Genomic DNA, 25,772 nt, shown 5'->3' with positions numbered 1-25,772 from the left:
CACATAGAACAGTTTTTGGAAAAAAACATTTTTAAACATCGAGCATTAAGATTTAGCAAGCCACCCATTGCTAGGAAAATCAGACTAATGGCGTATGCAGAATACTCGTCGTTGAAATAGGTAGAGTACATAGAGAGCAAGTCGGAGTAAAGATCATGTGACGACTGAAAAGAACTATCGGCCTAGTCCGCAAACTCTTTTTGAATATATTTCTCTAGTAAAATTGGTATGCTCATATTAAGCGATGCGGAAGAAAAGTCAGACAGAGGCAGAGTCTCCACTTTTTGACCCAGTACGTCCCTTGTCTCACTGTCTCCTCTGCTACAACTCGGGCCAGTCTATTTGCTGGCAAACTTAAACAGCGCGCAATATAAAGCATGTGAATGCGTAAGGTGTGACTGAATAACGACGATAAACCCGATTCAAGGTGTAACATATAGTTTGGAGTATTAGCTGTTAAAAAAATTAACTTTTTTTAAAAGAAGCGAAGAAGTTTCTCTACGCATACAAACTTATCAACACCTCAGACTTGCGCACCATAAAACATAATGGACCTGAATGCTGCATCGAAAATTTTCCTCTTATTTGAGATACAAATGCGAGGGTTATTTATGTATTTTGACCAGGTAGCATTTATGGCTGTTTTAACCTCAGCTAGTTTTGCCTCGACGTGCTTTGTAAAGGATAGTTTGTAATTCAAGAGAACTCCCAGATACTTGTAGTCATTTACAATCTCAATAAACTCGCTACCATAAGACCAACGAAAAGAAAGACAACTGCTACATTCCCTGAACACTAATATTTTAGATTTGGTGAGGTTAACTCTCAAACGCCACTGCGTACTATACACGTAAAGCTCATTTATCATTTTCTGTAAGACAGTGGCAGACTCTGCTAAAAGAACGATATCGTCGGCGCACATAAGTACTTTTACTGTTGTGTCAGCAACATTTACACCGCCGGAGAGACTGCCACTTAAATCGTTGATGTATAATCAAAACAGAGTTGGACTCAGCAAACAACCTTGCCGTACACCGTGATGAACAGTAAACGGATATGAAAGCACTCCATCCATCCACACCTGACTGGCTGTTTCCCCATAAATGGAGCGCAAAACCTCTATAATATGCCTGGAGAGGCCGAGCTGTGCTAACTTATAAAAAAGCATATTCCGTGGAACTGTGTCAAATGCACATGAAAAATCAACAAAAATGGCGAAAGTTTTCTTCTTCGCACCAAAGTTTAACTGAACTATACTAGGTAAATTCAACAAATTGTCCATTGTAGAATAGCCTTTACGGAAACACGCCTGGAATTTAGAAATTATATTGTTACAATCAAGCCAAGCATTGATGCGGCTGAGAAGCAAACCAGCGAAAATTTTGTATATATACAGAATCAAGCAGTGATAGCCCCTGTAATTGGATGGAAGATCGCGATCACCCTTTTTAAAAAGGGCAACTATGATAGAGTTACGAAACGGTTGAGGAATTTGCTACTTTAAAAATATTATGTTGAACAAAGCAAGAAGCTCAGTTAAGAGACACTCTGGTGCGTACTTGTAAAAGCTCATAACAGATACGATCTTGACCGGGAGCCTTGATGTCTTTTAAACCTTTTAGAACCAGCTGCAGCTCACGGGGCTCAAAAGGAGCATCGAGAAAAGGGTTGATCACCGAAGGCAACGCCCAGTGCATGCAAGGAACTTCATTTGTATCCGACAGCAGAATCTTAAAATAGTTGTAAAATCGCTTAACGCCAAATTGCCAGTCACACTGAGAGGGCAAAATCACACATGGACATTGAGCTAATAAGACTGGGATACCTTTGCACATGCATCTGCTTCCACGGTATCTTTGCGGGACAGAAGTTTACGGGAGTATTACTTTCCTTAACGGACACCTCGAGATAAATGCTAATCTGAATGCTATGATCTGAAAATTCCTTTATATCCACTGAAAAATGTTTAACTGCCGAAAGAAGATTGAAAAGCATATGGCGTAATCTATAACCGAACTACCAACAACACCGCAAAACGTAAATTCACCAGTCACATCACCAGCTAGCCTTCCATTTAAGATAACCCCGCCAACATCTTCGACAAAACCCAGAACTCTTTTACCTTTTGCATCAATGACCACGTCTTTTGAATTTATGCTTTTCGAAACCCCGGGCATAACTAGTAAATATTCCAAATGTTTAAAATCATCACACCACTTGTTACAATTCAGGTACTGGGGGATAAACCATGTATTCTCATGGAGATTGACAGATAGTACAAAGGGTGCCGGCTGGTAATATGCACAACAGTTTCCCCTTCCAAGGGAGTGCTAGCTAAGTTTAGGAATCATCTCCATTTGTGCCCCAGCTCCATAATAGCTTAGGCATATGGAAATGGTTTTTAAACGTGGCCTCAAGGTGGGAACTGGACCACGCCCAGTTGAAAAGTTGGTCCACCCATAATCCAGGGTGTTATGCGATTCCGTGCCCATTGGATGGTTTACAGTTAGGGGCATCCGACTGTATTCTTACGGAGCCTCCCGGATACCGGTCCACCTCCGGGAGTAACGGTGACTTGCTGCGGTATGGGGCTCTACCGCAGTCGACCGCATTGTTTCCCCTATCCCTTTAACTTTAGGCTGCCGAACGGTCTCACCTTGGTAGGCAGCTAACGAACAAGATTTGAAATGAACAACAAAAACCTGGCCTCGGATCCCTGCACGGGTAAAGATGCCGCCCTTGGACTAGGCATTAAAAAGTCCACAATTCGTCGGGAACAGCACAGACGGCGCCGACCAGGCCTTCACGGCAACAAAAAAATCTTCGGCCACCTGTGCAAGCTAGCGGAAGAACTACCCCTTGAGGGCAAGTCCAATTCCGCAGCAGCCGGCAAAGCTAGCCCCAAAGAGGGAAAGCAACGTCCGACTGAGCAAGCACAGGACGCCCGTCCCACTCCCGTACCGGGCACCTCTTGTCAGCAGGTGGCTGGTAACAGCACTAAATCGTCCACGGACAAAAGTACTGCCTCCACCGCTGCAAAGCTACCTCGCAAGCCGGCTGAACCCCTTGAGGATTCCAAGGCAAATAAGCGAATCCCGACTTCGGTCCGCAACCAGCGGAACATGCGCAATGCCGTCAAAATCGTTGAGAAACTTGGCAACTCTCCCAGCGACAAGTTGACGGCAGAGCAAAAAAGTTCTCTGGCCTGGGCCAGGAAGATTATTGCTGCCAAGAAGAGCAGCAACAACAACCCCATCCCTTCCTCTTCTGCCACCAAACTAACTTCTGACCCGAAGATGCCGGCCCTTAAGAGACAAAGGTCTATGGGAAATGCCTCGAGCGATCCCAAAAGGCACCGGCCTTCGACCTCTACTCCCCCTGTCCTGACCAAAACCATCAGCGAGGCGGCTAAGGCCAACTTTAAGCTGGCGGTTTTGAACCGCGTTCACCCGGATGGTAACATGACCCCGGATAACTGGAAGGATGTCCTTAACGGCCTTCTCAAGATCTTTAAGGACATCGTGACCAAGCATCCGGGGCCGGCTCCCACTATCCGTGATGCCGGCTGGTACCAGGGTAGGGTCAAGCTTGTTTCCTGCGCCGATGAGCGCTCGTGCAAGCTCTACAAACTCGCCATAGCTTCGCTAGGACAGCTGTGGCCTGGGGCCAGGTTGGATGCGGTCGGTGTGGAAGAAATTCCGAACAGACCGAGAGCCTGGGCCTGGGTCCCAGATGGCATAGCGGATCCTGGCGAGATCCTGGATACCATCGCGGAGTCGAATCCGGGGCTACCTTCGAGCGATTGGAGGATAGTCCGGGTCGGCGAGACAAGGGCGAAGCAACGTTATGTTGGTTTCATCATAAACGAGGCTTCACTCCCTTGGCTTGACGAATTTGGTATTAAACTACGGCTTCTACTCCATCACGTTGAAAATTTGACGGGATGGTGCGAAGGAGGAAACACCGGACGAGGGTGAGCCTGTACCTCAGGGCGAGGGGTCAGACAGAAACAACCCGAGTGGATCTTCTGCCCATGGCACTGGGGAAGGGACCGCCACCGCGCGGGAGGATCTGGTGATCGGGGAATCTCACGGACCCATGCAACACCTTGAGTGGAATGGGGCCGATATCGAACTGGCACGCAGCACTCCGGATGCCGAGACGGGCATGGACGAGCAGCTTTTGCTGGAATCCGACCCGTCGGATGCCAAATTCGACGATACTATCGTAGAGGAGGCATCCGACGATGCGGATCAGCAGAGGATGGACGTCGATGCCGCAAACGAACCGTAACGGGCGCGCAGGTACTGCAGATAAACCTGCACCATTCTAAGGCAGCCTCTGCTGCCCTAATCTTACGCCTCAGCACTACTTATGAGGACGTCGTTCTAGTCCAGGAGCCTTGGGTCGTTGGCAGCAAGGTCTGTGGACTCTTTTCTAAAGACTACCGGCTGGTGACACCGCCCGTGACAGGTAGAATCAGATCTTGTATTCTAGTAAAGAAAAATCTAGTATTTATTTTACTATATCTTTTTAGCGACGAGGACTTTACCTGTATTAGCCTCGAGCTACAGGGGCAAACAATCTGGCTGATGTCCGCATATCTATCGCACGATCGCCCAACTTCTGTGCAGGACCGGCTCTGCAAAGCGGTACGGGAGGCCCACAGTATAGGGTTCCCGATAATAATTTGGGCCGATGCCAATGCACATCACACTATTTGGGGCTCTACCGACATTAACAGTAGGGGTGAGTCTCTTTTTGATTATATTATAAGTAACAATCTAAGTATATGCAACTCTGGAGACAAACCAACTTTCATCACCTCAAACAGGAAGGAGGTTCTAGATGTTACTCTAGTTTCTGGGTCATTCTCTGACCTTGTCAAAAATTGGAGAGTTTCCAACGAAAACTCCCACTCTGATCATATGTATATCATTTTCACTCTGCTCTTGCGTACACCGCCTAGGGTGGCTTACAGGAATACGAGACGTACGGACTGGAACCTTTATAAAAAAAGTCCTATCCTCTACTCTCCTAAAGAACGCTTCTCACGGTAGGCCGAGCCTACCGCTAACAACTGATGAAGCGCCGCCTTTAGACACAACATTTGCTTCTCTCGGTGAGCTAGACTCATCGTCAAAAATAGAAGAAGCAGTAGATCTTATCACCAACTCTTCTAACGCTGCCTTCACAGTAGCCCGCCCGGAGATTAAGCTGAGGGGTAAAAAGAAACCCTATTGGTGGAACCAAGAAATTTCCGAGTAGAGGAAAAACAGCAGAAAACTCTTTAACGAAGCTAAGCGCACTGGAATCTGGTCCTATTATAGGGACGCCTTAAAATCTTTTAAGAAGTTAATCCAGAAGGCCAAAAAGGACTCCTGGAAGAACTTCACTAATGACATCGAAGAAGTCTCAGAGGCCAATCGCCTACGAAAGGTCCTCTCCAAAAACCCCATACCTCCAAGCTGCATTCGCACAACGAGCGGAGAATGGGCCACTTCTAGTACGGAAATTCTCGAAACCCTGATCAGCACTCACTTTCCGGGCTGCAGATCTCAACCATACATCTTAAACACGCAATCTAACCCAGGGCCATTTCAACCCCTGGACCACATTCTAAGCGAAAAAGGAGTTATCTGGGCAATCAAGTCCTTTAAACCCTTCAAATCTCCGGGAACGGATGGAATATTTCCCGCTGAATTGCAAGCTGCAAGCGATCTTATAAGCCCGCTGCTAGCTAAAATCTACAAGGCCTGCCTCAACCTGGGCTATATCCCCACGGAATGGACCAAGGCAAAGGTAGTCTTCATACCCAAAGGAGGCAGGATATCGGGCAACAGTCCAAAGGATTTCAGACCAATAAGTCTGACCTCCTTCCTCCTAAAAGTTCTAGAACGATTGCTGGACGCCTACATTAGACGATCGGCAAATAAGGCACTAATCTCCAACAACCAACACGCCTACTCTAAGGGCAAATCCGTAGAGACAGCTCTACATGCTATCACTACTAAGATAGAGAAGGGTCTTGCCTTTAATGAATTTATGCTGGGTATCTTTCTCGACATAGAAGGAGCCTTCAACAACGTTCTCCCAGCAGCGGTCACAAAATCTCTACGTTCTTTAGGGGTGGGAGAGCCTCTTGTGAAATTCGTCGAGCTCCTTCTAAACAAGAGAATCATTATCTCTGAGCTGGGCAGGTCATCGTTAATAAGGTATACCAACAGAGGAACCCCCCAGGGGGGCGTTCTTTCTCCTCTACTATGGAACCTAACGGTGAACGCTCTGTTATCTATACTACAGCTCACCGGATGCCAAGTCATTGCATATGCCGACGACATAGCCTTGACAGTTACCGGCAAACACCTTCCGGTGCTTGGCGAACTCTTGCAAAATGCTCTTAATCGAACAAACACATGGTCTATGGAATGCGGACTCAGCATCAGCAGTGAAAAAAATGAGATGGTGCTTTTTACCCGCAAACGCAGTATACCGGAATTTACCCTCCCGTCCCTAAACGGGAAGGAAATCAAACTCTCTACCGAGGTTAAATATCTCGGAGTTATTCTAGACAGGAAGCTTGAGTGGAAGCGAAATGTGGAGGAACGATCCAGGAAAGCCACAATGGGTCTCTACGCTTGTAATTCGGCAATCGGAAAAAGGTGGGGTCTCCAGCCACGCATAGTCCATTGGATCTATACGGCAGTGGTGAGACCCATACTCTTCTACGCCGTCACCGTATGGTGGACGGCACTCGATATCGAATCTAACAAGAGTAAAGTAACGAGAGTGCAGAGGATGGCGGCAATGCTCACCAGCGGTGCCCTTCCCTCCACTCCCACCAAAGCTCTTGAAACCATATTATTCCTTCTCCCAACTAATCTATATGGTAGACACGGTGCCTCCTGCAACGCGGCGAGGCTCGACGCTATCGAACCATGGAGGGATTGCAGGTTTGGTCACACCCGGATCCTGAAGCTAGTCCCCGAAACCTTCTTGAAATTGGACCATACAATATCGCCCCCTTGCTGGGACAACAAATTTTCCACAAGAATCCCAGAGAGGAACGAGTGGGCAAACGGCGTGGAGCCGGGATCACACGAAATCTCCGTTTTTACAGATGGCTCTAAACTAAGCAACAGAGTCGGCAGCGGGATATTCTCGGAGAAGCTCAATCTAAGCGAGAGCTTTCGCCTACCTGAACACTGCAGTGTTTTTCAGGCTGAACTCATAGCTATCTGGGAAGCAGCCCGCTATCTTGCTAACCTGCAGGTAACCAATTCTATTTCAATTTTCTTTGACAGCCAAGCTGCCATAAAATCCCTGCAATGCAGTAACACCTCGTCACTAGTGGCATTGAAGTGCAGAGAAACCCTCAACAAACTAGCTGAAAATTGCAACCTAAGCATAATATGGGTTCCTGGCCACTGTGACATCTCAGGAAACTGCGCTGCGGATGAGCTAGCTAGGGAAGACACCAACTTGCAAACAACAACCTCCGCTGATTGGGCCAGCCCTCCTCTAAACACTTGCAAATACCACCTGCGATCTCTTTTCACGGATCAGGCAAACGCCAGATGGGCGAGGGAACCTACATGTAGTATAGCCAAGCAAATCTGGCCTAAGCTGGATGAAAAGAGATCGCGATCGGTGATATTGTTAAACCGTATCTCTATAAGCCCACTAGTGGGCCTTCTTACAGGTCACTGTCTCATGGGCACTCACGGTGCCTATATGGGCCTGCAGACAAATGACTTCTACGGCAGCTGTAGGGACGAGGAGGAGATAGAAAGCTTTGAGCACTATCTGTGCCACTGTCCCGCACTGTCAAAAACCAGGTACCAATGCCTCCACTGACACTCTTTTGGGTGCCTTGCGGAGCTTAAATCTATAAACCCAAACGATATCTTGCGTTTCATTAAGCAAACACGCTGGTTTAGCCTCACTGGGGTCTAAATTCTCCTCTTCTTCGAAAGTAGGGTAATAGGAAATAGGGGCCCCCCGCGTGGTAGCACAACGGGCCACAACGGCCTACGTGAGTCTCCGCTCGGACAGCGGAGGCAGCCACTCTAACCTAACCTAACCTAGTACAACACAATCAGAGACGCTAAGAAACTGTATTTTGTAACAAATAGACACCCACACTAGTGCGACCAGCTTTATGTGTCTTAACAGCATCCACCCAATGTAAAACGTATTCCCATAAAAGGTGAGAAAATCTTGATTTGTCCTCAGAAACTACATGTGTCTCAAATAAGAAGAAAACATCAAAAGCATAAATATACGTAAAAAAGTTATTAAACTTAAGCTTACTACGTAAATTCGCTACATTATAAGAAACAATTTTGATATAAATCGGCCAACACTGGACCCTCTACCCATGATTGCAACATCGCTACTGTCCACGACTAGTTTTTTGAAACATCCTCTTCAAAATGCCATCGTAAGTAATATCTATATTGCGTAGGTTTTCACCAAAGAAGCTACGAAGCACAACCTCAGCTGGCTGACCATCATACATTAAAACTTTGTTCGTGTTAAACGCCATCCACCTCTGATTCACACACATAGAGTCGTTTCTCACAAAGATTTTATACGAGGTGTCAAGCTTTGATGGATCAGTTTTTAATCGGAGTAGAATTTTCTTGTGTTGCTGCTTTTTTCTGTAGTCAGATTTTTTCAATATATGTGACCCGGTCTATGAAAAGATGGCTTATGACTCAAAAAAAAAATTGCGAGAAACAGATGTTGAAGATAAACAATTCTATCAAAAAAATCTGGGGATGCTTCACCAGCCACCAAAGTAGCATCGAAGGAACCAAAGGCTTCATCGTCTTTCATTTGTGCTCTTTTTATACTCAGTTGCGCAGAGCTCACAGAGTATATGAAGTTTGATTGGATAACGGTTGGTTGTACATATTTAAAGGAATCGAGATAGATATAGACTTCCATATATCAAAATAATCAGAATCGAAAAAAAATTTGACTGAGCCATGTCCATCCGTCCGTCCGTCCGTTAATACGATAACTTAAGTAAATTTTAAGGTACCTTGATGAAATTTGGTATGTAGGTTCCTGAGCACTCATCTCAGATCGCTATTTAAAATGAACGATATATAGTCCGATATAACCACGCCCACTTTTTTGATATCGAAAATTTCGAAAAACCAAAAAAGTGCGATAATTCATTACCAAAGACAGATAAAGCGACGAAACTTGGTAGATGAGTTGAATTTATGACGCAGAATAGAAAATTAGTAAAATTTTGGACAATGGGCGTGGCACCGCCCACTTTTAAAAGAACGTAATTTAAAATTTTTTCAAGCTGTAATTTGTCAGTCGTTGAAGATATCATGATGAAATTTGGCAGTGACGTTACTCCTATTACTATATATACGCCTAATAAAAATTAGCAATATCGGAGAAGGACCACGCCCACTTTAAAAAAAAAACTTTTTTAAGTAAAATTTTAACAAAAAATTTAATATCTTTACAGTATATAAGTAAATTAAGTCAACATTCAACTCCAGTAATGATATGGTGCAACAAAATACAAAAATAAAAGAAAATTACAAAACGGGCGTGGCTCCGCCCTTTTTCATTTAATTCGTCTAGAATACTTTTAAGGCCATAAGTCGAATAAAAATTTGCCAATCCTTGTGAAATTTGGTAGGTGCATAGATTCTACGACGGCAACTGTTTTCTGTGAAAACGGGCGAAATCGGTTGATGCCATGCCCAGTTTTTATACACAGTCGTCCGTCTGTCCTTCCGCATGGCCGTTAACACGATAACTTGAGCAAATTCGACATATCTTTAATGAACTTAGTTCACGTACTTGAACTCACTTTATCTTGGTATGAAAAATGAACGAAATCCGACAATGACCACGCCCACTTTTTCGATATCGAAAATTTCGAAAAATGAAAAAAATGCCATAATTCTATACCAAATACGAAAAAAGGGATGAAACATGGTGAGGTAATTGGATTGGTTTATTGACGCGAAATATAACTTTAGAAAACACTTTATAAAATGGTTGTGACACCTACCATATTAAGTAGAAGAAAATGAAAAAGTTCTGCAGGGCGAAATAAAAAACCCTTAAAATCTTGGCAGGTATTACATATATAAATAAATTAGCGGTATCCAACAGATGATGTTCTGGGTCACCCTGGTCCACATTTTGGTCGATATCTGGAAAACGCCTTCACATATACAACTACCACCACTCCTTTTTAAAACCCTCATTAATACCTTTCTTTTGATACCCATATTGTACAAACAAATTCTAGGGTCACCCCTGGTCCACCTTTATGGCGATATCTCAAAACGGCGTCCACCTATGGAACTAAGGATTACTCGCTTTTAAAATACTCATTAACACCTTTCATTTGATACCCATATCGTACAAACGCATTCTAGAGTCACCCCTGGTCCACCTTTATGGCGATATCTCTAAAAGGCGACCACCTATACAACAACCACCACTCCCTTTTAAAACCCTCATTAATACCATTCGTTTGATGCCCACAATGTACAAACAAATTCTAGGGTCACCCCTGGTCCACCTTTGTGGCGATATCTCGAAACGGCGCCCACCTATGGAACTAAGGATTACTCCCTTTTTAAAATACTCATTAACACCTTTCTTTTGATACCCATATTGTACAAACAAATTCTAGGGTCACCCCTGGTCCACCTTTATGGCGATATCTCGAAACTGCGACCACCTATGGAACTAAGGATTACTCCCTTTTAAAATACTCATTAACACCTTTCATTTGATACCCATATCGTACAAACGCATTCTAGAGTCACCCCTGGTCCACCTTTATGGCGATATCTCGAAAAGACGACCACCTATACAACTACCACCACTCCCTTTTAAAACCCTCATTAATACCTTTAATTTGATACCCATATCGTACAAACAAATTCTAGGGTCACACCTGGTCCACCTTTATGGCGATATCTCGAAACGGCGTCCACCTGTGGAACTAAGCATCACTCCCTTTTAAAATACTCATTAACACCTTTCTTTTGATACCCATATTGTACAAACAAATTCTAGGGTCAACCCTGGTCCACCTTTATGGCGATATCTCGATACGGCGTCCAGCTATGGAACTAAGGATTACTCCCTTTTAAAATACTCATTAACATCTTTCGTTTGATACCCATATTGTAAAAAACGCATTCTAGGGTCACACCTGGTCCACCTTTATGGCGATATCTCGGAACGGCGTCCACCTGTTGAACTAAGCATCACTCCCTTTTAAAATACTCATTAGCACCTTTCTTTTGATACCCATATTGTACAAACAAATTCTAGGGTCACCCCTGGTCCACCTTTGTGGCCATAACTCGAAACGGCGTCCACCTATGGAACTAAGGATTACTCCCTTTTAAAATACTCATTCACACATTTCTTTTGATACCCATATTGTACAAACAAATTCTAGGGTCACCCCTGGTCCACCTTTATGGCGATACCTCGAAACGGCGTCCACCTATGGAACTAAGGATTACTCCGTTTTAAAATACTCATTAACACCTTTCATTTGATACCCATATCGTACAAACGCATTCTAGAGTCACCCCTGGTCCACCTCTATGGCGATATCTCGAAAAGGCGACCACCTATACAACTACCATCACTCCCCTTTAAAACCCTCCTTAATACCTTTAATTTGATACCCATATCGTACAAACAAATTTTAGGGTCACACCTGGTCCACCTTTATGGCGATATCTCGAAACGGCGTCCACCTGTGGAACTAAGCATCACTACCTTTTATAATACACATTAACACCTTTCTTTTGATACCCATATTGTACAAACAAATTCTAGGGTCATCCCTGGTCCACCTTTATGGCGATATCTCGAAACGGCGTCCACCTATGGAACTAAGGATTACTCCCTTTTAAAATACTCATTAACACCTTTCTTTTGATACCCATATTATACAAACAAATTCTAGGGTCACCCCTGGTCCACCTTTATGGCGATATCTCGAAACGGCGTCCACCTATGGAACTAAGGATTACTACCTTTTAAAATAATCATTAACACCTTTCATTTGATATCCATATCGTACAAACGCATTCTAGAATCAACCCTGATCCACCTTTATGGCTATATCTCTAAATGGCGTCCACCTGTAGAACTATGGCCCACTCCCTCATAAAATACTCTTTAACACCTTTCATTTGATACCCATATTGTACGAACAAATTCTAGAGTCAACCCTGATCCACCTTTATGGCGATATCCCTAAATGGCGTCCACCTATAGAACTATGGCCCACTCCTTCATAAAATACTCTTTAATGCCTTTCATTTGATACAAATGTCATACAAACACATTCCAGAGTTTCCCTCGGTTCATTTTCCTACATGGTTATTTTCCCTTATGTTGTCACCATAGCTCTCAACTGAGTATGTAATGTTCGGTTACACCCGAACTTAACCTTCCTTACTTGTTTCTCTACATTTTTAGTACACTTTTAAGCAAGTTAGAACTTTCTAGTTTTCACCACTTGAAAGAGAGTCTCAAAAACTATCGAAATCAGAAAAAAAGTGGAAAATATTTTTTTGAGTCATAAGCCACCTTTTCATAGACCGGGTCACATATATTGAGGGCCCGGACAGTTTTTTTGCATTTTTTTTTATCCTTTTATTCACTCCTCTATATGCGTCTCCCTCTCCGTCTTTTCATCTCTTCTTTTCTCTCTAACTCCCTCTCCTTCTCCCTCCCTTGCTCCAACTAACCATATGTCTCTATCTTTGTCCAAATCGATCTCTTTCGGAGTTACAAAGGGTTGTATGTATTTTTGAATGCTGTTTCATAAAAAAATTAAAAACCAAAAATGTTGTCTAAAAAAAATAGGGGTGGAAGTTCCTTACTATCTTGAAAAATAGATAGGATCCGATTTCCAGACCTAATCAATATGCTCACAAAATTTCATAAAAATCTGTCGAGCCGTTTCGAAACAGTTCAACCACAAACACTATCACAAGAATTTTGTATGTATGTATTGTGACGAATATTATCATCACTAAGCCGATACTAAGCAGCCACTCGTATGTACGTAAACAACTCAGCCATCATTTACACCAGGGATAACAAAAATTCAAACTGTGGCTGTGTGAGTAAAACTAAAATCGTCTTATTAGTGGTGGTTTAGTTGATGAAAAATGAATGAGGGAAGACGTATGTACGCATGTTTGTTAACACACAAAAAGTAATTTGTAATTATGCCATATAAATACTGCTTTATTGCTTGAGTCTAAGGAAAAATTTAAACAAAATAAATTGCTAACATTAAACCATGAAAAAATGTTGCGCATAAGCGTTTGTTTGCAAAATATATTCTCGCAAATGCTCAAGTAAACAATAGCCTCACCCGATGTTGCTACTCTGCTTGTTCAGCCACAACTAAAGCCGAATAAAGATGAAAGAGAATAATAATACGTGTGAAGTGGCGCCAATAATTATTCAACTAAATGGTGTCCATTGATTTACACACATGCATACAAGGCAGCGGAGAGATACTCACAAACGCGTGCCATCATCAGCCTACGTATTACTCTCATATACACACCCATATAGCTACAAACTACAAATATACATGTTTATGGTTGGTAACCAAACATGAAGTTCACGAAATTACTAGACCTTAGGAGAAATGGGTGAAAGAGGAAACCGAGAGTATAAAAGCAGCGTAAGCTGAGGCACGACTAAGCAGTTTGATATAAACACGCAATTAGTTGTGAAGTATAAGTGTTATGTGAAGTACCTTAAAATAGTATAATAAAAACCATTTTGCATTACTGAGTATTGGAGTTATTATTCGACAATTTAGCGATTCGAACGTTTGCAGAAGGTTGGAAATAAGCGGAATTCCCCAAAAATTCGTTACAATTAGTGTCAGAAGAGAAACTGTTGAATAAATTCCGAAGATTTCGAATACAACTTGGACATGGCAAAGTTAAGTGATCCAGCAACTGAAAAGGGAGTTGGAGAACCGTGAATTGAATACAAGATCGAACTTCAAACACGGATACGAGAGGTAGTGGAGTCGGGAGGAATTAATGTGGACGATGATGTCTTTCATCCTGATGGGGACGAGACAACAACAAAAATTGAAGAGAAAAATGAAACATCACAGACAGTTACGAGCACAAACTGGAACACGATTTTTGCTGCAATATCTGCTTAAACATCGACAGTGTCTTCTCAACTGGCAGAACAGAAGACATATATGGCATCCCAACTGGAATCAAAGGAGATACGTATAACATCCAAGATGGAATGAGAGGAAACTCGTATAACATCCAAGATGGAATCACAGGAAACTCGTATAATAACCAAGATGGAAGCACAGTTAGAAGAGCAGCAGACATATATGGCCGAGCAGTTGAAAGCACAAGATGCTCGCATATCCTAGGAAGCAAGGGTATCATCAATACTGGAAGCGCAGGATGCAAAAATCGCTCAATTTCAGACAGAAGTCGATGATTTGAAAGGACCTATGGAGCAGTTACAATTATATTGCCCAGCTGTTCCAGCGAGTAATCCAAAGGTAAAAACACCATCCTTTGACGGTTCTGTTCCTTTCCAGGTGTTTAAGATTCAGTTTGAGAAGACTGCAGCAGTAAACAACTGGAGTGCTGAAGATAAAGTTGCAGTAACAACTGGAGTGCTAAAGATAAAGTTGATGCTGCACTATTCGTGGTATTGAAAGGATCTGCTGCTGAAATCCTTCAGACTATTCCCGAGGAAGAGCGGAACAATTAGGAAACATTAATGAGCGCTATAGGGAGGCGACACGGAAGCGAACACAGAAATCAGATATACCAAACAACAACAGCATGGGTGGCCTTAAGAACAAAGCTGAAGGAGATGAGCAAGAGCGAGTCAGATGTAGAGATCGAGAGCTAGCTCCAGTTATTGAATGTCCTGTGATATCTGTATAGCAAATCGGAAGGAAATCGAGCAGTCTTACCGTCAGAAGAAATGTGGATGGCAAAGAACGAGTACTGACTGTAGATACAGGCGCATCACATTCCTTAATCCGATCTGATTTGGTCAACAGGAGAGTAAAGCCATTACCTGGAGCAAGGTTGCGTACGGTCACTGGCGAGTATAACCAAGTCCAGGGAGAAGCGATATGTGAAGTCTTAATTGGAAAGGTCACGGTTCTACACAAATTCGTTGTAGCGGAGATCGTTGATGAAGTCATATTGGAAGTGGACTTCTTAGTTGACCATGATATTAGGATCGACATGCAAAGGAGGTATATGCGCTATAAGAACCAGGATATACCACTTAACTTCAGCTTGCAGAAAGGGTTCAGCAGTAACCGAGTGCTGGTGGAGAAGATTCAACAGAGACCACAAAAGTCAAAGAAAATAAATCGGGCAAAGGTTGATGGAATGAATGGGCTAAACAAATCATAACCGAAGGTACCCGCAAGAAAAACACTGGCATTGAAAACCCGTAATGGATGCACTAAAACGAACGATAGAATTTCCCAGAAAGAATGCAAAGGTGGTTTCAAGCCAGGGCGCACTACTGTTGTGAAACGTCGAAACGATACTGATTATGCGAAACCAATCCGTCAAGCGCAAGCTCTGCGAAGTAGTTCATTCGCCAAACAACATAGTGTGAAGGAACAGTGCAGGATAATGAGTAGTAGGATGAAACATAGGTACGACAAGAACAATAATTCGGAAGGTTTCCTGGAGGGAGATTTGGTACTGCTATACAACCCTCACCGGCGGAAAGATGTTCCATCCAAATTTTGGTGCAGTTGGGAAAGCCCGTACAAGTTGTAAAGAGGATCAGTGATGTCACCTACCGCATACAAACAATTGGGAAACCACGAAATAGAAGGGTGGTTTATTTGGAGAGCCTAGCAGCGGTTAGATTGAGATATTTGTCTGATCGGGACAATCAGACTTAAGTGGAGGGCAGTGTGACGAATATTACCAAAGCTAAGCTGCTACTAAGTAAATACACAACAACAAAAACATTAAATCAAGCTACATAAATACATGAATCATCATTTACCCACATGCATACAAAGCAACGAAGAGATAACTCACACACAGATGTAGTTAGTCATCAGTCGAAGTAGTACTCACATATACACACGAATCTGGCCATGCGAGATACTATAAACTAGAAATATACATATACATACATATATGGATGGTAACCAAGCATGAATTTCGAGAAGTTACTAGACCTTAGGAGAAATGGGTGAACGGACCAAAAGAGAGTATAAAGGCAGCACAAGCTGCGTAGTCAGAAATCAGTTTGATTTAAGCACGCAATTAGTTGTGAAGTTAAATGTTATTGTTAAGTACCTTCAAGTAGTATAATAAATACCATTTTTGCATTATTAAATATTGGAAATATTTATTCAACAGTTTAGCGATTCGAATTTTAGCAGAATATTTGGAATAAGCGCAATTTCACTAAATTCGTTACAATATATATAAAATTCTTGTGACAGTGTTTGTGGTTGAACTGTTTCGAAACGCCTCGACTGATTCTTATGAAATATTGTGAGCATATTGATTAGGTCTGGGAATCGGATCTTATCTATTTTTCAAAATGATAAGGAAGTTCCACCCCTACTTTTTTTAGACTACATGTTTGGTTTTTAGTTTTTTACTAAACAGCATTCAAGAATACATACAACCCCCTGGGACTTCGAAAGAGATCGAGTTGGACAAAGATAGAGAGATATGGTTAGATGGAGCAAGGGAGGGAGAAGGAGAGGGAGCTAGAGTGAAAAGAAGAGTTGAAAAAGACGGAGAGGGAGACGCATAGAGAAGAGTGAATATAAGGATAAAAAAACGGGGAACAGAGTAGGAGCGAGAGGTAGACACTTCTTAAAGGTTATGCAGCAATTGCAAAATCAAAAAAATTTGAGGATGAGCTCTCGGGCGGATAGGGTGACGGATGGACCTATGGATGAATGGGCAATGATAACTTTCGGTTGGCTTAAATTGGCTATTGATTATATTGGCTATCGAAAAAATTGGCGGACGCTAGCTATTTTTTATCATATCGGTTCTCTCCAAAACGGCTCTCTGAATCCGTCCCTGAAACCCGGAAATATATTGAGGACAATTATAATGAAATTTTCGTTTAAAAAATAATAGCAAAATATTTTGCCAGACAAGCGCTAATTAAATTTCGCTTGAATATACATAATTATCTTAAATTTATTATGTTGGTAAAGCAAAAGCTGTTCGTCACATGATTTTTCAGTTTTAACAGGCAATTTTACCCGAAATTTGCTCAATCTACCCTGCAAAAAACGCGAGTACTCCATGCATGCATGTATGGAGTACTCGCTATGGACCAACCGAGTGCTCCAAACTTAACCACAATTCATACAAAAAATATGGTCCAATTAACATTGCGATGTTCTAGGACTGGACCATATACTCCAGCTCCGCATTACATCAGAGTAATCCATGGAGTACCTACAGTCCAATAAACATCGTGTAGTGATTACAATCGTTAAAAACGAACAATGATCGGCTTACAATATGTTCGTGTAGAAACATGAGTTGGTCCATTGCTGCATTACAGTGGAGTATAATAGTAAGTACTCCAGTGGACCACATGGTCCAACGATTTTTGCAGGTTATGTATAATAAGTATCTAACATACATACATACTGTGACGAATATTACCATTTCTAAGCTGTTACTAAGTAAATGCACAACAACAAGATAAAGTTGCAGCTCTATTTGTAGCACTGAAGGAGCCAGTAGCCGAAATCCTACAGACGATTCACAATGGAGAGCGGAGCAACTATGAAGCATTGATGGCTGCTGTAGAACGATGATACGGAAGCGAACACAGGAAGCAGATATATCAAATTGAGTTGCAAAACCCCAACCAAAAAGCGAATAAGGCTCTGCAGGAGTTTGCGTCGGATGTTGAAAGGCTGGCCCATCTAGCAAATGCGGACGCACCCGTGGAATACACCAAGAGGGTAAAAGGCCAGAGCTTTATTAATGGAATACGGTATATCGAAACGAAGCGAGCGACATACGCATACATGCTCTGATTCAGGAAACAGCATCGCTTCTGTGTAAGCCAGCTTTCAAAGAACTTGTGGAGGTAGAAAGGCTAGACTGGGTGAACACAATATTGCAGGAACTAAAAGGATCGCAAAAGCGGAGTGAAAGAGTTATCAAATGCTTCAAATGCGGAAAGCCAGGTCACATTGCATGTTATTGCGATCTTGATCCTAGTGGTTTCAACAGCATGGGTGATTTTAAGAACAAAGCTGGAGGAGATCAGCAAGAGCGAGTCAGATGTAAAGATCGAGAGCTAGGTCCAGCTATTGAATATCCTGTGATATCTGTATCGCAAATCGGAAGGAAATCGAGCAGTCTTACTGTCAAAGGAAATGTGGATGGCAAGGAGCGTGTACTGACTGTGCATACGAGCGCATCTCATTCCTTATTGCGATCTAACTTGGTCAACAGAAGAGTAAAACCGCTACCTGGAGCAAGATTGCGTACGGTCACTGGCACGTATAACCAAGTCCAAGGAGAGGTGGTATGTAAGGTCTTAATTGGAAAGGTCACGGTTCTACACAAATTCGTTGTGGCGGAAATCGTTGATGAAGTCATATTGGGAGTGGAATTCTTAGTTGACCTTGACATCAGGATCGATATGCAGAGAAGGATTATGCGCTAAAAGAACAAGGATGTGCCACTTAACTTCAGTTTGGAGAAAGGGTTCAGCAGTAAGCGAGTGCTGGTGGAAGAGATTCGAAAAAACCACAAAAGTCAAAGGCAGTAGATCGGGCAATGGTTGATGGAGCGAATGGGCCAAACAAATCAAAACGGAAGGTACCTGCGAAAAAAAACTGGCATTGACAAACCCTAATGGACGCACTAAAACGAACGAAATAATTTCCCAGAAAGAATGCAAGGGTGGATTAAAGCCAGTGCGCACTGCTGTTGTGAAACGTCAAGAAGATACTGATGATGAAAAGTCAATCCGTCAAGATCAAGCTCTGCGAAGTAGTTCATTGGCCAAACAACAGTGTGAGGGAACGTTCCAGGATTATGGGTAGTAAAATGAAACACAGGTACGACAAGAACAATAATTCGGCAGGTTTCCTGGAGGGAGATTTGAAGTACCTTAATAAAGATCATTTTACATTACTGAATATTGGAGTTATTATTCGACAATTTAGCGATTGGAGCGTTTGCAGAAGGTTGGAAATAAGCGGAATTCCCCAAAATTCATTACAGTATGTTAGATACTCATTATGACTTGAGGAAATTTCTAGTAAAATTGCCTGTTAAAACTGAAAAATCATGTGACGAACAGCTTTTGCTTTACCAAAATAATAAATTCAAGATAATTATCTGTATTCTAACGAAATTTAATTAGCGCTTGTTTGCAAAATAGGTGTCTAAGTTCGGGTGTAACCGAACATTATATACTCAGCGTGAGCTTCAATTGTACATTTCATTTCAGATAAATAGCTTTTCTACATAACACGTCGCACCGCCCGTTTAAAAACAAAATGTCTCCCCATTTCCTCTTACAATAAAACTTGATAAGTGAAATATCATTGATTCAAAACTATTTTTGGCTGAGTTATAACTTATTATTCTAGTCTACGACCCTTTTAAACTTGTTTTATATCTAAGTTGCCGTGGTCTTTAACCGATCCCGTCCATTTTTACTAGAAATCTTTTCTGCTATAAGGAAAAAATGTGTACACAATTTAATTACGATATGTTAATTTTTCTTCGAGTTATGGCTCCCGAAATATAGAAAATTGTTTAGTCATAAAAGGGGCGGTGCCACACCCATTTTCAAAAATTTTAGTATTTTCCAATTTAATGTTATAATTCACTTTAGAAAGTAAAATTCTATTGATACAAAGCCCTTTTTCGCTAAGATATAGCTTATTATTTTCGTCTACGACCCTTTTAAGAATCTTTTATATAAAAGTGGGTGTGGTCTTTAACCGATCTCGTCCATTTTTTCTAGAAATATTTCCTACTACAGGGAAAATTTGTGTACCAAATTTTATTACGATCTGTTAATTTTTCTTCGAGTTATGGCTCCCGAAACATAGAAAATTGCTTAGTCATAAAAGGGGCGGTGCCACGCCCATTTTTTTAAATTTGAAGTTTTTCCTATTTATTGTTATAAATAAACTTGGAAAATGAAATACCATTGATATAAAGCTCTTTTTTGCAAAGATATATCTTATTTTATTCGTCCACGACCCTTAACCGATTTCGTTAATTTTTCTTCAAAGCATTCCTTATAGTAAAGGCAACCTCTCTGCCGAATTTTGTTACAATAGGTTTAACGATTTTTGATTAATAATATTTGTAAAATGGATTTTATCACAAGTGGACGGTGCCACGCCCATTTTAAAAAATGTTTTCTAATTTTTATCAAGAGTCTCAATATCAGACCACACGTCAAATTTCAACATTCTAGGTGTATTATTTACTAAATAATCAGGTTTTTTGTGTTTTCCAAATTTTATATATATAAAAAGTTGGCGTGGTTACCATCCGATTTCGCTCGTTTTCAATACCAATCTATTCTAGGCCCAGATAAGCTCGTATGTCAAATTTGGTGAAGATATCTCAATATTTACTCAAGTTATCGTGTTAACGGACTGACGGACGGACGGACGGGCATGGTTCAATCAAATTTTTTTTTTCGATACTGATGATTTTGATATATGGAAGTCTATATCTATCTCGATTCCTTTATACCTGTACAACCAACCGTTATCCAATCAAAGTTAATATACTCTGTGTGCAAAGAACTCTAAGTATAAAAAATAGCTAGCGTCTGCCAATTTTTTCGATAGCCACTGCCGACTTGATCGGTGTTAGCGTCTAACAATTTTTTTTTCAATAGCCAATTTAAGTCAACCGAAAGTTATCATTGCCCATTCATTCATAGGTCCATCCGTCAGCCTATCCGCCCGAGAGGTCATCTTCAAACTTTTTTTTTTTGATTTTCCAATTGCTGCATAACTCTCCCTCCTACTTTGATCCCCTTCTCTTTATCCTTTTATTCACTCCTCTATACGCGTCTCCCTCTCCCTGTTTTTCATCTCTTCTTTTCTCTCTAGCTCCCTCTCTTTCTCCCTCCCTTGCTCCATCTAACCATATCTCTCTATCTTTGTCCAAATCGATCTCTTTCGAAGTCCCAGATGGTTGTATGCATATATGTAATACTTCTATTTTGCGACAAGAAGCTAAGTACATTCCCCAAAATCAGAGTGCCGATATATTGCTTTTTACATGTTTTTGTTTTTGTATTCAATAATCGAATGTACCAAAATTTAAGTTTTTCCTTGTCACACTAATGCTGCTACAAAAATTTTATAGGCTGTCTTGCTTTGATTTCGCATCCAAAACACTTAGCGAGCATTTTCTATTCGCTATATAGGAGTATTACATATATGGTTGTATGTATTTTTGAATGCTGTTTTATAAAAAACTAAAAACCAAAAATGTTGTTTAAAAAAAATAGGGGTAGAACTTCCTTGCAATTTTGAAAAATAGATAAGATCCGATTTCCAGACATAATCAATATGCTCACAAAATTTCATAAGTATCGATCGAGCAGTTTTGAAACAGTTCAACCACAAACACTGTCACAAGAATTTTATGTGTTGCGACGAATATTAGCATCACGGTTGCCACACCATGTTTTCATTTGGGACCAAAACTAATCGAAAAAAGGACCAAATCTCAAAAAAGGACCTATTTTTTGTTCTATTTTATTGTGGTTATTGTAAAATATAAAATTTTAGGATGTTTCCATTGTTTCTTATACAAAAGTTTACCAAACATAGTGAATATCAGACTTTGTTTAATTCAAACTGCATAAAAAGAATAAATTGTACTTTCAGGTAATACATTTTCACATTTTAAGGATAACCAATCAAACGTTTTGAACCTAGTTCTGCTGACAAGGCTCTTGGTTCTAGCATTATGTTGTTGATTGCAATGAAATAAAATGTACAGCGCAGTTAGGATTTATTAAAGAGCGATTAAAAAACTTGTGTTCTCTTGTTGCCGAATTATGTGGCAAGCTCAGTAAATCAAAAATGAAACTAAGCAATTCTTCGAAGCAGTTTTGTTAATGCTATTTTTATAGATGCCTACATTTTCCACTAAGCGCCAAAACTCCGCACCAGATCCTAGATTCAGTAAGAGTCAGCCTCAGGCCTCAGATTAATAATCAAACGTCTTCAATGTTTCAAATGTGCAAGAACGGAACCTGATTACATTTAATAAGGTACGAGAAATTAGTTAACAGTGTTCTTATTGAAGTTAATGAGGTTCTGTGTGGCAAGTACTCCAAACATAAAACCAATTAGGTTCATAATTGCACTTACATAGTTTACAATTCATTTAATTCGACGGTTATCGTAATGGTTCCACCAGTGGCAAGTCCTTTCTTAGAAGCACACGTACATTTAAAAAAAAATATTTTAGCCCGACTAGTAAAAAAATCTATCATGAAAATTGTTTGATAACCGATCGAAATATCTAGCCCCTTAAACAAGAATTTTTTCTGATAAGTCCGTGTAATGTGTTTGCCCTAAGATGCAACACTTTTCTTTTTAATTAATGATTAATTCAACAATTTAGCGATTCGAACGTTAGCAAAAGGTGCATAAATATCAGAAATCCCCAGAATTCGTTCCAATCGATGTCAGAGGAGGAATTGTGGAATAAATTCCGAAGATTTCGAATACAACTTGGACATGGCAAAGTTAAGTGAATTAAAGATCCAGCAACTGAAGAAAGAGTTGGAGACCCGTGAATTGAATACAATCGGTAATAAATCCGAGCAACAAACACGACTAAGGGTAGCTATGGTATTGTAAGGAGTCAATGTTGAAGAGTATGTCTTTCATCCTGAGAGCGACAAGATAACGACAAAAATGGAAGAAAAAAATGAACACCGCAGACAGTTACGAGCACAGACTTAAACATGATATTGGCTGCAATATCTGCACAAACGTCGACAATGGCATCTCAACTGGAATAACAGGAGACACGTATAACATCTAACATGGAAACACAACTAGAATCCCAGGAGAACCGTGTAACATCCAAGATGGAAGAACGGAACTAGAATCGCAGGAGACACGCATAATATCCAAGATGGAAGCACAAGAGGAGCGCTTATCATTGCAGGTGGCACAAATGTCTTCGCAGTTAGAAGCAAAGGAAAAAAGGGTAACATCAAAGCTGGAAGCGCAGTATGCAAAAATCGCTCAATTTCAGGCAGAAGTTGATGATTTAAAAGGTCAAATGGAGCAGTTACAACTAAATCGCCCAGCTGTTCCAGTGAGCAATTCGAAGGTAAAAGCTGCATCTTTTGACTGCTCTGTTTCTTTCCAAGTATAAAAGCTTCAATTTGAGAAGACGGCAGCAGTGAATAATAACTGGAATGCTGAAGATAAAGTTGCTGCACTGTTCGTGGCATTGGAAGGGCCTACAGCTGAAATTTTACAAACTATTCCAGAGTACGAACGGAACAGTTATGAAGCATTGATGGCCGCTGTCGAGAGACGTTGTGGAAGCGATTATAGAACACAGATATCCCAAATTGAGTTACAAAACCGTTACCAAAAAGCGAATGGGAGTTTGCTTCGGATGTTGAAAGGTTGGCTCATTTGGCAAATGCGGACGCACCCGTGAAATACATCGAAAGGGTAAGACTTCAGAGCTTTCTAAATGGCATACTGGACGTGGAAACGAAGCGAGCTACATACGCAAACCCAAAGCCAACATTTGCTGAAACGGTATCACGTACTCTGACTCAGGAAATAGCATCGCTTCTGTGTAAGCCAGCTTTCAAAGCATGCCATGTAGAAATAGAAAGACCAGACTGGGTGAACACAATATTGGAGGCTGAAAGGATCGCAAAAGCGGAGTGAAAGAGTTATCAAATGCTTCAAATGCGGGAAGCCAGGTCACATTGCACGTCATTGCGGTCTTGTATCACAAATCGGAAGGAAATCGAGCAGTCTTACCATCAGAGGAAATGCGGACGGCAAGGAGCGTGTACTGACTGTAGATACGGGCTCATCACATTCCTAGCTGCTACTAAATAAATACACAACAACAATAAAGTAGCTACTCTTATGTAGAAGGCGACGAAGAGATATCTCACACACACAAATATGTAGTCTTCAGCCGAAGTAGTTACTCACACGTTCACACGCATATGGCTATGGGAGAGGCGTAGACTATAGATATGCATGTATATAGCTGGTAACTAACCACGCATGAAGTACAACAATTCTAAAAGGTGAAACGTCTAGACATTTCGAGAAATATGCGGACGAGGCAACAGAGAGTATAAAAGCAGCGCAAGCTGAGGAATAACTATTCAGTTTTGATTTAAAAACGCTATTGGTTGTGAAGTATAATTGTGAAGTACTATTCCCAAAGTAATCTAAATAAAGTACAGTTTGCAATACTGAATATTGGAGTGATTTACTCAAGAGTTTAGCGATTCGAACGTTAGCAGAAGGTGCATAAATATCAGAAATCCCTTGAATTCGTTACAGTATGTACGTTAGATACTTATTATAGCTTGAGGAAATTTTCGGTGCCTGCTGAACAAACAGCTATTGTTTTACCAAAATAACAAATTCAAGATAATTATGTATATTCCAGCGAAATTTAATTAGCGCTTGTTTGACAAAATATTTTGCTATTGTTTTTCAAAAGAAAATTTCATTATAATTGTCTTCAATATATTTGCACAGGGTTTCGGAGGCAGATTCAGAGAGCCATTTTGGAGATAACCGATGTGCCAATTTTTTCGATAGCCACTGCCGACTTGATCGGTGTTAGCGTCTAGCGATTTTTTTTTTCATTAGCCAATTTAAGTCAACCGAAAGTTAGCATTGCCCATTCATTCGTAAGTACATCCATCACATCAGCCTATCCGCCAGCGAGGTCATCCTCACATTTTTTTGTTTTTGCGATAACTTACATTTAAAGAAATGTCAACATACTACATCTTCTTACCCCGCCTAAGACTCCTCCTAAAAATGAGCGTAATAAATATTTAACCTTGTCTACATTTAATGTATCAAATATTATTTCTACATAAAATATAATAAGGTCTGTGATAATTCTTAACTTCAATTTGTTTTATTCACACTAGGAGTATTTTCAACATCAACAAATGTTGACATTTTGACTGCTGAATAACACTGTATCTAAGGAAATGTTTGGAAACGTCATAAGAATTAGTTTGAAAAAGGACCTACCTCAGTATTTAAATCAAAAATGCCGTATCCCAGAATTTGTTTCAAAAAAGCATTATCACAATCTAAATGCAATATTGTGGCGAATTTTGACATCACTAGGCTGTTAAGTAGTAAATAATCACGCAACAACAGAAACATGAAGCAAGCCACACTCGTGTACATGAATACACAGTCATCATTTACACATATACATACAAGGCAACGAACACAAACACACATGTGGTCATCAGCCGAAGTAGCTACTCACACATACACATGCATATGGCTATGCGAGAGGCATGGACTACAGATTTTTTTTCATTTTTTTCATTTCTGTGTTCTGGAACACATTTTCGCGAAATCACTAGACCTTAGGAGAAATGGATGAACTAGAAACCCGAGAGTATAAACGTAGCGCAAGCTGGGTAATAACTAATCCGTTTTGAACACGCTA

This window comes from Eurosta solidaginis, chromosome 3 (genome assembly GCF_040869045.1).
Source record: "Eurosta solidaginis isolate ZX-2024a chromosome 3, ASM4086904v1, whole genome shotgun sequence".
Lineage (NCBI taxonomy): Eukaryota > Metazoa > Arthropoda > Insecta > Diptera > Tephritidae > Eurosta > Eurosta solidaginis.
This window is presented reverse-complemented; position numbering follows the sequence as displayed.